Consider the following 13,922-nt stretch of genomic DNA (forward strand, 5'->3'; position numbering starts at 1 on the left):
TGTGCTCTAATTTTCCCCACTAATCTCCTATGTGGGACCTTATCAAAGGCTGGTACACTACATCCACTGGCTCTTCCTTATCCATGTTACTGTCTACCTGAACTTAGTTGTTTGCGATTACATTCATTTCTTTTCATTCATTTTTGAATGACAAATAATTTCAATTCCATTCAAAATGTACAGGTCTATTACCAAGAAGATCTTGGAACATTTCACATTGTTTGTCAATGCTCTGCATAGTCTGAAGAAGGGTTTTGGCCCGATACGTTGCCAATTTCCTTCGCTCCATAGATGCTGCTGCACCTGCTGAGTTTTTCCAGCATTTTTGTCTACCTCTGCATAGTCTACTCCTCTGCCTCACTTTCCCAAAGTTTACTTAAATTTAGAGCCTTGTTTTCTGACATCCTTCTCCCTCTTAACTAGTATATCGAATACCATTCAATGGTGACTGCTGGCCAAGCGTTACTGCACCATTAACTAATTGACTAATTCAGACAAATTATTCATTATTTTTGTTAGCTGAAGGAAATATCGTTCCAGAAAAATTGAACACAGTATTCTCACTATGGCACAACCAATGATTTATACAAGTTTTCTATTAGGTTCTTAAGCACTATTTCCCATTTGAAAATGTAGCTTTTGAAGGTTTGCATATCTGAATCCTGATTTTTTTAAACGTGCACATTTTATGCATCTCCTTTCTCCTAAATACATCATCGAGTTTTCGAGAGCGGGTAGAGTGGGGGAGAGAGTGGTGAGCGGGGGAGAGAGTGGGAAATGCGGGAGAGAGAGCGGGCAGGGCGGGGGAGAGAGCGGGCTGGGTGAGGGAGAGAGCGGGCAGGGTGGGGGAGAGAGCGGGGTAGAGAGCGGGAGAGCGGGGGAGAGAGCGGGCAGAGCTGGGGCGTGAGCAGGAGAGAGTGGGCAGGGTGGGGAAGAGAGCGGGCAGAGCAGGGGTGAGAGCGGGGGAGAGAGTGGGAAATGCGGGGGAGAGAGCAGGCAGAACGCGGGAGAGAGCGGGCAAGGCGGGGGAGAGAGCGGGAGAGAGAGTGGAGAGCTGTGGAGAGGCACGGAGGCAGGGAGGCAAATAAAATAACGTGGAATAATAAAATAACGTGACTTTAACTGAGCCCGTGCTTGTGGTCCAGTAGCCCTGACATTGAGTTTAAGAAATTCTCCCTTGAATTTTATTCAAAGGAACGCGGTGTTAAAACACAATTACATTTACTGAGGAATATAGATCGATGTATTGATGACAATTGTATATCTACTGTTAACTACTGGCTGTTAACAAGTGCTAACAGTAGTGGCCGTTAACAACTCGTTTTCGTCTGAGTTGAATAAAGTGAGAAATGGCTCGAATCTTTCTGCAGTACTTATTTAACCCGAGTTGGAAATTGAAAACTAGGGGAACAGCGTACCACTGCCCCCCCCCCCCCCCCCCCCCCCCCCTCCCCGCCCTTTTTCCATCACTGATTGAAGCAATCCTAGGTCGTTGAAACAAATACTGTAAACTATAAACTACTGTAAACTATTGTTGATGTTTACTCAGGAAAATGCTCACCAACGTTAAAGTTCCAGAATTTCAATAAATTGTTCAGTTGATACTGTTTTTTTGCAGTAGAATTACACAAGGAATATCAATTTCATGACCCTCAACAATTGGGAGTAAAGTTGAAACTTGGATCTGCTGAATGAATGAGTGAAGCCACTGAGCCCAGCCCTACTCGCCCGTGAACTGGAGAGGAGAGAGTCGAAGTCAGAACGAGGACCAGTAATCAGGCCAACTGCAGGAAGCAGTGCATTGCCTCAAAGGTGGAGTGGGGTGCTGGAAGCTCTGCAGCAATCTGGGGCCCGACTGGACCGGGCGTCCCTCCAAGAGGCCCAGCACGTTGACCGTGCATGGCCTGCAGCGGCACAGAGCGGTGGAGCAATTGTGGAGGACACCAACAACCACACTTTGCCAAGCTGACCCTTCATGCCGCTAGGATAATGGGCCCTCATGATCAGGTTAAGAACTCTACACCTATAACAACTGGGACTTGAAAATGACACTAAATCTGATGCCTCTGTATACTGTCTCAGTGTACTACCACGATACACTTGTACTATACCTGAGATGCTTATCTAAGATGTATCTTAGTGCTTATGTATAGTGATACGTACTGAACTTGATACGGAAAATGAATTTCACTCTACCTTAGTACATGTGACAAATAAAGTACTTTTGAACAAGAAGTCAACATTCAGCTCATTATTAGTTGTCTGCTTTGACATTTAGTTATAATTATTCAGCGCCATTTTGATTCTAGCATTTCTTAAGAACCAATTAAATTGCAGAGCTGACATTGTTAGACATTAGTAATTAGTGTGCCACAGAAATAGACATTACTTGATGTATAGTGTGATGGTAATAAGACCTTTCTCACTCTGGAAAGTCATAATAGGCACTTACTGTTGACAAATCAATGTGTGTTCTAGGGTATAGTAGGAGTTGATTTTATACTGCACAGCTCTGTAACATGATGGATAGATTGTATAGTTGGCTCAAAAATAACAAAGTTGAAGTGATTTCCAGAGGTTGGTGAATACCTGAAGGTAGTAGCTACCCCTTCAGCTGAGCAGAGGCATGGGTGAACAGGAAAGGCAAGGTGGACTTCCTAATCTAAATACCGATATGATAAAGAAAATATTTTAACTATCATTCTGCAATTGTAAAGTTTAAGACTAACCCAATCATTATCAATTTTGAGGTATTCATCCGTTTCTCAGAAGTAGGAAAAAAAATTGGATATCATCCATCGTTTAAGATTTTAAGTGAACACGTAAATACCCAACCTACTGCACTAATCCCGCCTCCAGAGACCACCTAAGATAGACAAAAACGCTGGAGAAACTCAACGAGTGAGGCAGCATCTATGGAGCGAAGAAATAGGTGACGTTTCGGGTCGAGACCCTTCTTCACACTTATGGAACACAGTCTGATGGACTGATGGACAGAGAACACCTTGGAGGTAACTTCGTAACAGTGTATTGAAGTTAAAAGAATGATGCTATGTTGAAGTATTAATAAACTTGTATTCAAAGAAAACAGGATATTAACAAATAGCTTTAAAGGCTTATGTGTAAGGAGGAACTGCAGATGCTGGTTCAAACCAAAGATAGACACAAAAAGCTGGAGTAACTCAGCGGGACAGGCAGCATTTCTGGAGAGAAGGAATGGGTGATGTTTTGGGTCGAGACCCTTCTTCAGACATGAAACATTTTAAAGATGATTTCAGTAAATCTTTGATATTTTATACGAAAGATTAGTGATATCTAAAATATTGGCCATTTTGCATTAAGCATATGTTTATGTATAAATGTTGAGTAAATCCAACAAGGAAATTCATTTAATACTGCAGAATAAAAGAATGAGATTCTCCAGAAGAGGGAGTCTTGCTCCATTTTACGTCAAGTCGTACTATAGCTTCTTTGGTGCACAAATTTAATTTTGTTACAGTTTTGAAGCAGTAGGTGAAATGGGTGATAATCTAGATGGAGCACATTGAGGGGAATGGGAGGAAGGTAGGGTGGGGGTGGGGGTGAGAGGACTGGCTGTGGGGAGGGGAGGGGTTTGTCAGTTAGTTACCGAAAATTGGAAAATCCGATGCTCATACCTTAGTTTGTACAGTACACAAGTGGTATATGAGGTGCTGTTCTGCCGATTGCGTGATATGCATGAGTTTCATTTCCTAAATTTGCATGACATAAAAATACATGTGCTGGACCTTTCTAAAAAAATATTTTAAACAATTTGCTTTGATTTTAATAGTGTTGATGTGAAGATGAACTTTGGATCAGTTGGAAGAGCATTACTTATTTTACTTTACTTAGTTCTAAATCCAATGTGGCAATCATTTGTGTGGTGGAATATAAGCCGTAATTTAATAATATTTGACTTGCTAAGAAAATTCAGAAATATAAGTAGATGATAAATTTTGAACATTATTGGAAAATTATCAAAATAGTCCCATAGCAATTTAGTTATTCAAAAGGAAAAGATTAAAGCACTATATTATGTAGAATTTGGGCAGTTTTCAGTCACTGTAGTTCACGTAGATATAAGTTGAAGTCTGAAAGAGAAACAATCGGCAAATCAGAATCACAACTTATGCACATGTTGAGATTTTGTTTCTACTTCAAGATTAAAAGTTTTTATTTTAACCAAACACATTACCATGACAATAAAACTATTTGTTCTAAGTGTGTTTATTGCTATATGTGCAGAATGTCCTGAGAATCAAATAGGTCTGCTTAGTATTCTGATTATTTAGAGCAAAGAGCAAATTAAAGTGCATCTGCAACCTGTTTTGTGTTCTGCCAGTAATGTTATCATTTTTAAATGTATTGATTCCAGCAAACAAATTGCCATGGAGGCTTGGGAATGAATGCGTCAATTTGTGGCAACATGTAAACTAATGGTTATTTGAATAATGAACATTAGAAATGCAGAACTTGCTTTTCTACAGTGTCAAGGGATTTTCCAGATAAAGTATGTTCCAGTCATTTAAGCTGAAAGTGCATTTTGATAGACTCTTTCTATGGTTGTTTAACAAAGTTGCTTTTGGAAATAAATGAACAGATATGAACATTTTGTTGTGATGTCGAATGAATTTTACAGAGTCAGAGCTGGAGGTGTAATGGACCTGTCCTATTTAGGCGATTTTTTAGGCGACTGCTGGCGAATACGACATTGAAATTCACCGAGGTCAGCACCAGCGACAACCTACGTCACCTGGCGCCAACCAACGACATCCTGTCGACAACCGACGACATCCTGGCGGCACCCTATGACATCCTGACTACTGCCTACATTAACCTGGCGACAACCTACGACAAGCTACGCTCATTTGGCGTCAAACCCAAGGTCGCCACTGTCGGCAAAATATTTTCTAAGTGTTGAAAAATTTTTGGCGACAAGAAATTTTCTACGACTATTTGGGCGACTGAGGAGAGAACTCATGACCTTACAGGCGACATCCCAGCGACCACCAGCGACCATGTGGCGACCGCATAGTCTCATGTAGTCGCCTAAAAAGTTGCCTAAGTGGGACAGGCCCATATAGGGTCTTTCTTTACACGGCAAATGCATTATGTCAGAATTTCATTAAACATTGGAAGGGGTATTACCCCAAGGGTCCTCATGAGTGGGAATGTGCAAAATAGGTTGCTAACACTTCTATGTATAAAATCAGCAATATTGAGTATATAGACTGATATGTAGCTGCATCAGGCTCTGCCTGGAGCCAAAGTACATGGGCACCAAGGGTCGCAACATGCTGAGCTTTTACCAGTCCCTCGTGTTATAAAGGATGGGTTTAGTGCCATTGGCGCGCAATATCCCAGTCAGCTGATATCCTGCATGGGAAAGTTCTTCCAACATCTTTAACCACAATTCCATTAGGCAGTGGTCACCTAAACCTATTTGCTGCCGATCTTTTCAGATGCCTTTCGTTACACCTTGTTTGCAGCAGAAGCTGGGGGAAAATATCTCTCTGTAGGCGGAGTCACTGAAGCTTGGCACAGCTTTTGAGCATCCTCAATCCATTTATTTTAGTTTAGAAATTCAGCTTGGAAGCAGCAGAAGCTGGGGGGAAATATCTCTCTGTAGGCGGAGTCACTGAAGCTTGGCACAGCTTTTGAGCATCCTCAATCCATTTATTTTAGTTTAGAAATTCAGCTTGGAAACAGGCTCTTTGGCCCAATGAGTCCGCACCGAGCAATGCTCACCTGTATACTAATTCTATCCTACACATTAGGGACAATTTATAGAAGGCAATTAACTTACAAACCTGCACGTCTTTGGAATGAGGGAGGAAACCAGAGCACCCGGAGAAAACTCACGTGGTTACGGCGGGGTGAATGTATAAAATCGGTTCAGATAACACCCACAATCAGGATTGAACCCGGGTCTCTGGTGCTGTAAGGCAGCCCCATTGATACGGCTTGTTTTCGTATGCTGATGTCCAACCTCCTCAAAATTTAATCTGTTCTTTGGCATTTTTAATGCTGAAAATGACATTGCTCCTTGCAGGTTTAGTTTTATCCGACTACAAAACCATGAAGTAAAATTATATGAGTTAAATAGAAGTTGAAGTTTGCTGATGATACTAATCTAATAAAGAGGAGGAAGTAAACATGCTTCAAAGTGCGTGGGAACATGGCAGTTGGAATATTATTTGGAAAATTCTGAGATGATTCGCTTCAGTGCAGAATAGCAGGGTGTTTGTTAAGTGGTAGGAGATGGGTCATGTTGATGTTACAAGTTGGTGTGCACAGTGGTACAGCGTGGGAATTGTGTGTTATCCAAAGAGAATGGGGGACTGTTTGAGAATAAGGAATTTAAAACCATCAGGAGAATTTTCTTCACTTAGAAGGTAGTTAACCATTGGAATTCGTTACCCTGGATGGTGATAGTTCGGTTGCATTAATCATTCAAAATGGATTAAAAGATTACTGGGCATCAAAGGATCAAGGTGGAACATTAACCATGACTTTGATGAATAGATGAGAGGCTCAAGGAGCTAGAGGACCTCCACATGCTACTACTGTTTTCACATGACTATACTGGGAATGGAGTAACACAGACATCGTGGGGAGAAGGGCCTGTTCCTGTGCTTGTAGTGTTCTCCTTTGCTTTTCTATGGCATATTCAACATTCTCAAGGTACTTCTCAAATAATAGTGGGATCTTTAACTTTGAATGATGTGATATCTTATGCTCAGACGCAGAATACAAGTTGACACACTGCACAGTGTACCGTGCTTTATTCAATCATTTACAATCCTCTACACAAAGGTGGTGCTATTACAACTCCTCCCACCTTAATGAAAAAGTTATTGCATTGTTGACATTTTTGAATATAATAAAACAATATGAATTTATTACAATCTTGTCTGATGGTTTACTTGTATATAATATAAGTTCAACTCAACTCTCCTTTCATTTACTCTACTTCTGTCATGATATTCTTTTTGTTTCTCCTGTTTCTCTTCTACTGTTACAGCCAAGTTTGGTTTCAACAGTGATAAACTTGTTCTTGGTTTCTCTTCAAGAACAGTTCAGCTGGCGTTTGACCAGTAGTGGTGTGAGGTGTGTTTCGATATGTAATCAGAAAGTTAGCCAGTTTGTGAGAAGGAGACAACAGTCTTTTTCTTGGATTTGGATCCAGCAGTTGTTTGATTAATGCATGCTTCACAATTTACACTGTGCGTTCTGTTGCTTCATTTGAAGCGGGATGGTATGGAGCAACTCTAGTGTGTTTTACACCAATCACATTCATGAATTGTGAAAACTCTTGTGAACAGAATTGAGGTCCGTTATCAGACACAATTTCCTCTGGAAATCCATAGGACGCAATCAATCGTCGTTTTGCGGGATGTCGTTTTGTTCATCGGAAACACCTCAACCCACTTGGAGTGACTATAAATCACAATGAACAATTGTTGTTCATCTAACTCTGCAAAGTCAACTGCAAGGTTAGGAGATTAGTGGGCAAAATTAGGGCACAAGGTATCTGGAGTAGAGTGCTGACATGGATAGAAAATTGGTTGGCAGAGGAAACAAAGAGTAGGGGTTATAGGGTCCCTTTCAGAATGGCAGGCAGTGACTAGTGGGGTACCGTAAGGCTCGGTGCTTGGACCGCAGCTATTTACAATAAACAATATTTTAGATGAAGGGATTCAAAGTAACATTAGCAAATTTGCAGATGACAAAGCTGGGTGGCAGTGTGAACTGTGAGGAGGATGCTATGAGAATGCAGGGTGACTTGGACAGATTGGATGAGTGGGCATATGCATGGCAGATGCAGTTTAATGTGAATAAATGTGAGTGTAGCGGCAGATTTTCATATCTTTCGGCGTAATTAGCACCATAGCCACTATTTGGATGAGAATGGTTGAAGGGGGTGTCTAGCATGCAAGCTCACTCGCAGAGACCTTCAGAGCTTATTCTCTGATATGACTTAAAAACACAGTCTTTAGATGAATAAATGCTTTATTGTTGCTAGAAAACAGTAAGATACATTCAAGTTTCTTCCGACTCGTTACTACAATCTTCTTCGAACTCCAGCTTATTACTTTAGACATTAGTAAACTCCTTGTGTCTCTGTAACACTGGCAAAATCTTGCATGATCGCCTTTAGATCTCCCATGGACCCCGCATGGCCCGCATGATCTCACATGGTAGAAGGGTTAACCTTCCCCATGGTCTCTCCAAACTAATCTAAAAAACTAAACTTCTGCGCAAGCAGCCAAGCTCCAAACACACTAAAAAACACGTCATAAATCTCACCCACAATATAACGGGCAGTCTAAAATTTAAAGGCACATGCCATCCTCAATGACATGCAAAACAGGCCAAATGGCCACTTCATACCGGCCCCTAATTGTTCCGAATACTTAATGAGGCAATTACCAATAAACATAAAAAAAGTGGCCATAAAGGCTTAACATACATCAAAATCAAAAGTTCAGGGAATAAAACCCTATGACTCCTCGTCTGGAAATTAAACCCTGGTCTCCCGCGTGACAGGCGGGATACTAATAACTATACTAACGAGGAAAAAAATAGCATGCACTATATATCTGCAATCACAATTCTTCATCGACTCTTCCATCTTCACTTTCATCTTCTAGAAGTAAGCGCAACTTAGTTATTAATCTTATTACAACAGTGGTTTAATTCAAATTCGTATTGTGCATACCAATCCCTTAAAATCAGGCATGATACCCAGTATATAGTCCAAAGGATAATAGTCCAAAGCTTTGATAGTATGAAACGTCCATGTCCGATCAACTCATTGATGTGTTGTAACAGCAATGTTGAATTATGAAAATCCTTCAAAAGAATAACAGGACCTTTAACAATAAAGTTCACCGTTAAGTTTGATTTAATGCCCAATAGTTCCCCTTATCACCTTCCTTGTTTATCAGATACCAGTCATGGTAGCTATGAACCCTTTGAGTTCCGCCAGCACTTTTGCTTTAGTTTTGCTAAAGATTCCAGCGGCTGCAGTTTCTTATGTCTTCTAATAGCTTTGTGTTTCTGCTTCTCACCTTCCAGCAACAGTCTCCACCTTCACCCTCCTCTGCCTTCTCCATTTACCCCCTTTTATTGCTGGCTCCATATGCCAGTCATATTTCACCCTCAGTTCACCAATTACCTCTCACTTTTGTCGTGACACTCCCCCTTTCCACTTAATGCCGACTATTTCCTTTTTCCATTCTCGGTGCTTATGTAGGGTTTCGCCCCAACACATCGACCATTCCTTTCAGCCCAGAGATATTGCTCAACCTACTGAGTTTCTCCACCTGATTACTTGTTGAACAATATTTACAAGGCATCTTCCAGGCAGGGCAGAAAGAGATATGGAATTAATGCAGGTTGGATGGATTAGTATGGATAGGACTGATGGTCAACAAAGATGTGGTGGGCTGAACGACATGTTTATATGCTGTGCAACTCTATAACACCACGGCATGGTGGCGCAGTGGTAGAGTTGCTGCCTTTCAGTGCCAGATACCCGGGTTCAATCCTGACTACAGGTGCTGTCTGTATGAAGTTTGTATGTTCTCCCCGTGACCTGCATGGGTTTTCTCTGGGATCTCCCGTTTCCTTCCACACTCCAAAGACGTACAGGTTTGTACGTTAATTAGCTTCCGTAAAAATAAATTGTAAATTGTCCCTAGTGTGGAGAGGACAGTGCTGGTGTACTAGGATTGCTTGTCTGAGTGGACACGGCGGGCTGAAGGGCCCATTTCCATGCTGAATCTCTAAACTAAACTCAGCTAAGGTTTAAATTATTGTTCTGCCATGAGATCAATGCAAGCCAGAGACCATAAGAAGAGCCTATTTCCTTTATTGAAACATATTGGTTAAGCAGTTGGGCTTTTGTGATAATTTGGTAGCTTCGTAATTACCACTATTGAGACTAGTTTCTGTATAATCTCCCCCTCAATTCTCCTGACCCACTTCCTCTGCCCTTTCTTTGTCGTGCCTGAACATCAAGGCTGAGCAGGTGAGCAAGGAGCTGAGCAGACTCTGCCCAGGCAAAGCCACAGGTCCCGGTGGTCTAAGCCCTAGGGTGCTCAAGGCGTGTGCCAGCCAGTTGTGTGCAGCACTCCAGCATATCTTCAACCTGAGCCTGGAGAGGGTTCCTGTGATGTGGAAGATATCCTGCCTGGTTCCTGTATGCGCCCCAGCTCCTCCACTGACTACAGGCCGGTGTTGTCGACTTCACACATCATGAAGTCCCTGGAGAGGCTGGTGTGCACTCACCTACCTCCCCTGGTTAAACCCTACCTGGCCCCCCTGCAGTACGCTTACCAAACAAAGATGTGGGTTGAGGACGCCATCATCCACCTGCTCCATCGTTCCAATACTCACCTGGATAAGCCGGGGAGCATTGTGAGTGTCATGGTTTTTGACTTCTCCAATGCTTTTAACACAATACGGCCTGCACTGCTTGGGAGCAAACTGACAAAGATGCGGGTAAATCCTCCATTGGTGTCCTGGATCACCAACTATCTGACTGGATGACCACAATATTTCAGGCTGCAGAACAATGTCTCAGACATGGTGGTAGGCAACACAGGGGCCCCACATGGGACAGTCCTTTCTCCCTTCCTGTTTACCATCTACACCTCGGACTTCAGATATAACTCTGTCTCCTGGAGAGGTTTTCAGATGACTGCAATTGTGGGCTGCATCAATGAGGGGAGGGAAACTGAATACAACACAAACATCCTCTCCAAAATCATTACCAAACTGCAAGACATGGGCTTCTCTCCCTTCCTTCTGAACTGGATCGTTGTCTTTCGCATTGCCAATTCTGAATCAGTGCATATCAATAACAACTTCCCATCCTCAATGACCATTAACACATCAAGGCTGCATGCATAGTCCCCTGCTCTACTCTCTTTACACCCATGATAGCGTGGCTAGGCACGGTTTCCGTGCCATTTAGACAGCGCAGTTTTTGGCCAATTCATGGGAGAGAGATAGAACATCTGGTATTGGTATTGCTTTATTGTTATCACATGTACCAAGATACAATTAAAAACTTTGTGTGCTCTCCAATCAAATCATACTATGCATGTGTAAAATCAATCCATATATAAGTACAACAGGTAGTTCAAAAAGGAAATTAACAGAGTGCAGACTATGGTATTGGAGTATTATAGAATGACACTTCCAGAGGCAAAGTACAATGTCCGCAATGAAGTAGGTTAGAAGATTGGGATTACACCCTAGCTGTTCAGTGGCCTCATAACAGCAGGGAGAAGCTGCTCCTAAATCTGGTGGTGCTTTTGTATCTTCTGCCAGCTATTCTGTGTGATGAAGTGAACTACATTCACATCTGTCCTCAATTTCTTGCAGTCTTGGCAGAGCTGTCGCCAAACAAACTGTGATGCATCCTGATAAGATGCTTTATGGTGCATCTGCAGGTTGGTAAGAATCATTTGAGACTGCAAACTTCCATAGTTTTCCCAGAGTTTCTCCAGCATTTTTGTCTACTTTAGATTTTCCAGCATCTGCAGTTCCTTCTTAAACATTGAAGGGGAGGTTGTTGTCTTGACACCATGTGACTAAGCTCTTTATCTCCTACCTGCACTCTGTCTCATCATTATTCAAGGTCAGGCCCATTAGAATGGTGTAATCTGAAAGCTTGCAAATTAAGTTAGATCAGAATTTGACCACACAGAGGGTGTACATGGAGTATAGTAAGGAGCTGAGAATGCATCTTTGCAGGGCACGGTTTTGAGAATTATCACAGTGGATGTTTCATTCCCTATTCTCAATGATTGTGGTCTATGGGTCAAAACGTTGGGGATCCAATTACAGAGGGAGTTGCTGACTCCTAGCTCCAGGAGTTTGGAGATGGGTTAGGTTGGGATAATGGTATCGAAGGTGGAGCAATAGTCAACAAATATGAGTCTGACGTAGGAGCCCTTGTTATCCACATGTTCCAGTGATGAGTGTAGGGTTAGGAAGATGGCATCTGCCATGGATTTGTTGTAATAGTAGACAAACTGCAATGGATCAAGGCTGTCTGGGAGGCTGTGATGAATGTGTGCTATAACAACCTTTTGAAGCAATTCATGATAGTGGATATCAGAGGCACTAAATAGTAGTCATCAAGGCATACTATCCACAAGAAGATAACCATATAACCATATAACCATATAACAATTACAGCACGGAAACAGGCCATCTCGACCCTTCTAGTCCGTGCCGAACACATAATCTCCCCTAGTCCCATATACCTGCGCTCAGACCATAACCCTCCATTCCTTTCCCATCCATATAACTATCCAATTTATTTTTAAATGATAAAAACGAACCTGCCTCCACCACCTTCACTGGAAGCTCATTCCACACAGCTACCACTCTCTGAGTAAAGAAGTTCCCCCTCATGTTACCCCTAAACTTCAGTCCCTTAATTCTCAAGTCATGTCCCCTTGTTTGAATCTTCCCTACTCTCAGTGGGAAAAGCTTTTCCACGTCAACTCTGTCTATCCCTCTCATCATTTTAAAAACCTCTATCAAGTCCCCCCTTAACCTTCTGCGCTCCAAAGAATAAAGCCCTAACTTGTTCAACCTTTCTCTGTAACTTAGTTGCTGAAACCCAGGCAACATTCTAGTAAATCTCCTCTGTACTCTCTCTATTTTGTTGACATCCTTCCTATAATTAGGCGACCAAAATTGTACACCATACTCCAGAATTGGCCTCACCAATGCCTTGTACAATTTTAACATTACATCCCAACTTCTATACTCAATGCTCTGATTTATAAAGGCCAGCACACCAAAAGCTTTCTTTACCACCCTATCTACATGAGATTCCACTTTCAGGGAACTGTGCACAGTTATTCCCAGATCCCTCTGTTCACCTACATTCTTCAATTCCCTACCATTTACCATGTACGTCCTATTTTGATTTGTCCTGCCAAGATGTAGCACCTCACACTTATCAGCATTAAACTCCATCTGCCATCTTTCAGCCCACTCTTCCAACTGGCATAAACCTCTCTGTAGACTTTGAAACTCTACTTCATTACCCGCAACCCCACCTATCTTAGTATCATCTGCATACTTACTAATCCAATTTACCACACCATCGTCCAGATCATTGATGTACATGACAAACAACAGTGGACCCAACACAGATCCCTGTGGCAGCCCACTCGTCACTGGCCTCCAACCTGACAAACAACCATCCACCATTACTCTCTGGCATTTCCCATTCAGCCACTGTTGAATCCATCTTGCTACTCCACCATTAATACCCAACCATTGAACCTTCTTAACCAACCTTCCATGAGGATCCTTGTCAAAGGCCTTACTGAAGTCCATATACACAACATCCACTGCTTTACCCTCATCAATTTCCCGAGTAACATCTTCAAAAAATTCAAGAAGATTAGTTAAACATGACCTTCCAGGCACAAATCCATGTTGACTGTTCCTAATCAGACCCTGTTTATCCAGATGCTTATATATATTATCTCTAAGTATTCTTTCCATTAATTTGCCCACCACTGACGTCAAACTAACAGGTCTATAATTGCTAGGTTTACTCTTAGACCCCTTTTTAAACAATGGAACAACATGCGCAGTACGCCAATCCTCCGGCACTATTCCCGTTTCTAATGACATTTGAAATATTTCTGCCATAGCCCCTGCTATTTCTACACTAACTTCCCTCAATGTCCTAGGGAATATCCTGTCCGGACCTGGAGACTTATCCACTTTTATATTTCTCAAAAGTGTCAGTACTTCCTCTTCTTTGATCCTCATAGTTTCCATAGCTACTCTACTTGTTTCCCTTACCTCACATAATTCAATATCCTTCTCCTTGGTGAATACCGAAGAAAAGAAAC

General features: G+C 42.0%; 1 protein-coding gene across 2 annotated transcripts in view; it reads left to right on the top strand.

The window, feature by feature from the left end:
* Positions 1 to 13,922, top strand: part of ctnna2 (catenin alpha 2) — a 1,182,272-nt gene that overhangs the window by 236,783 nt on the left and 931,567 nt on the right. The gene's annotated exons all lie outside the window — the stretch shown is intronic.

Source organism: Amblyraja radiata, chromosome 1 (genome assembly GCF_010909765.2).
Source record: "Amblyraja radiata isolate CabotCenter1 chromosome 1, sAmbRad1.1.pri, whole genome shotgun sequence".
NCBI classification, from domain to species: Eukaryota; Metazoa; Chordata; class Chondrichthyes; order Rajiformes; family Rajidae; genus Amblyraja; species Amblyraja radiata.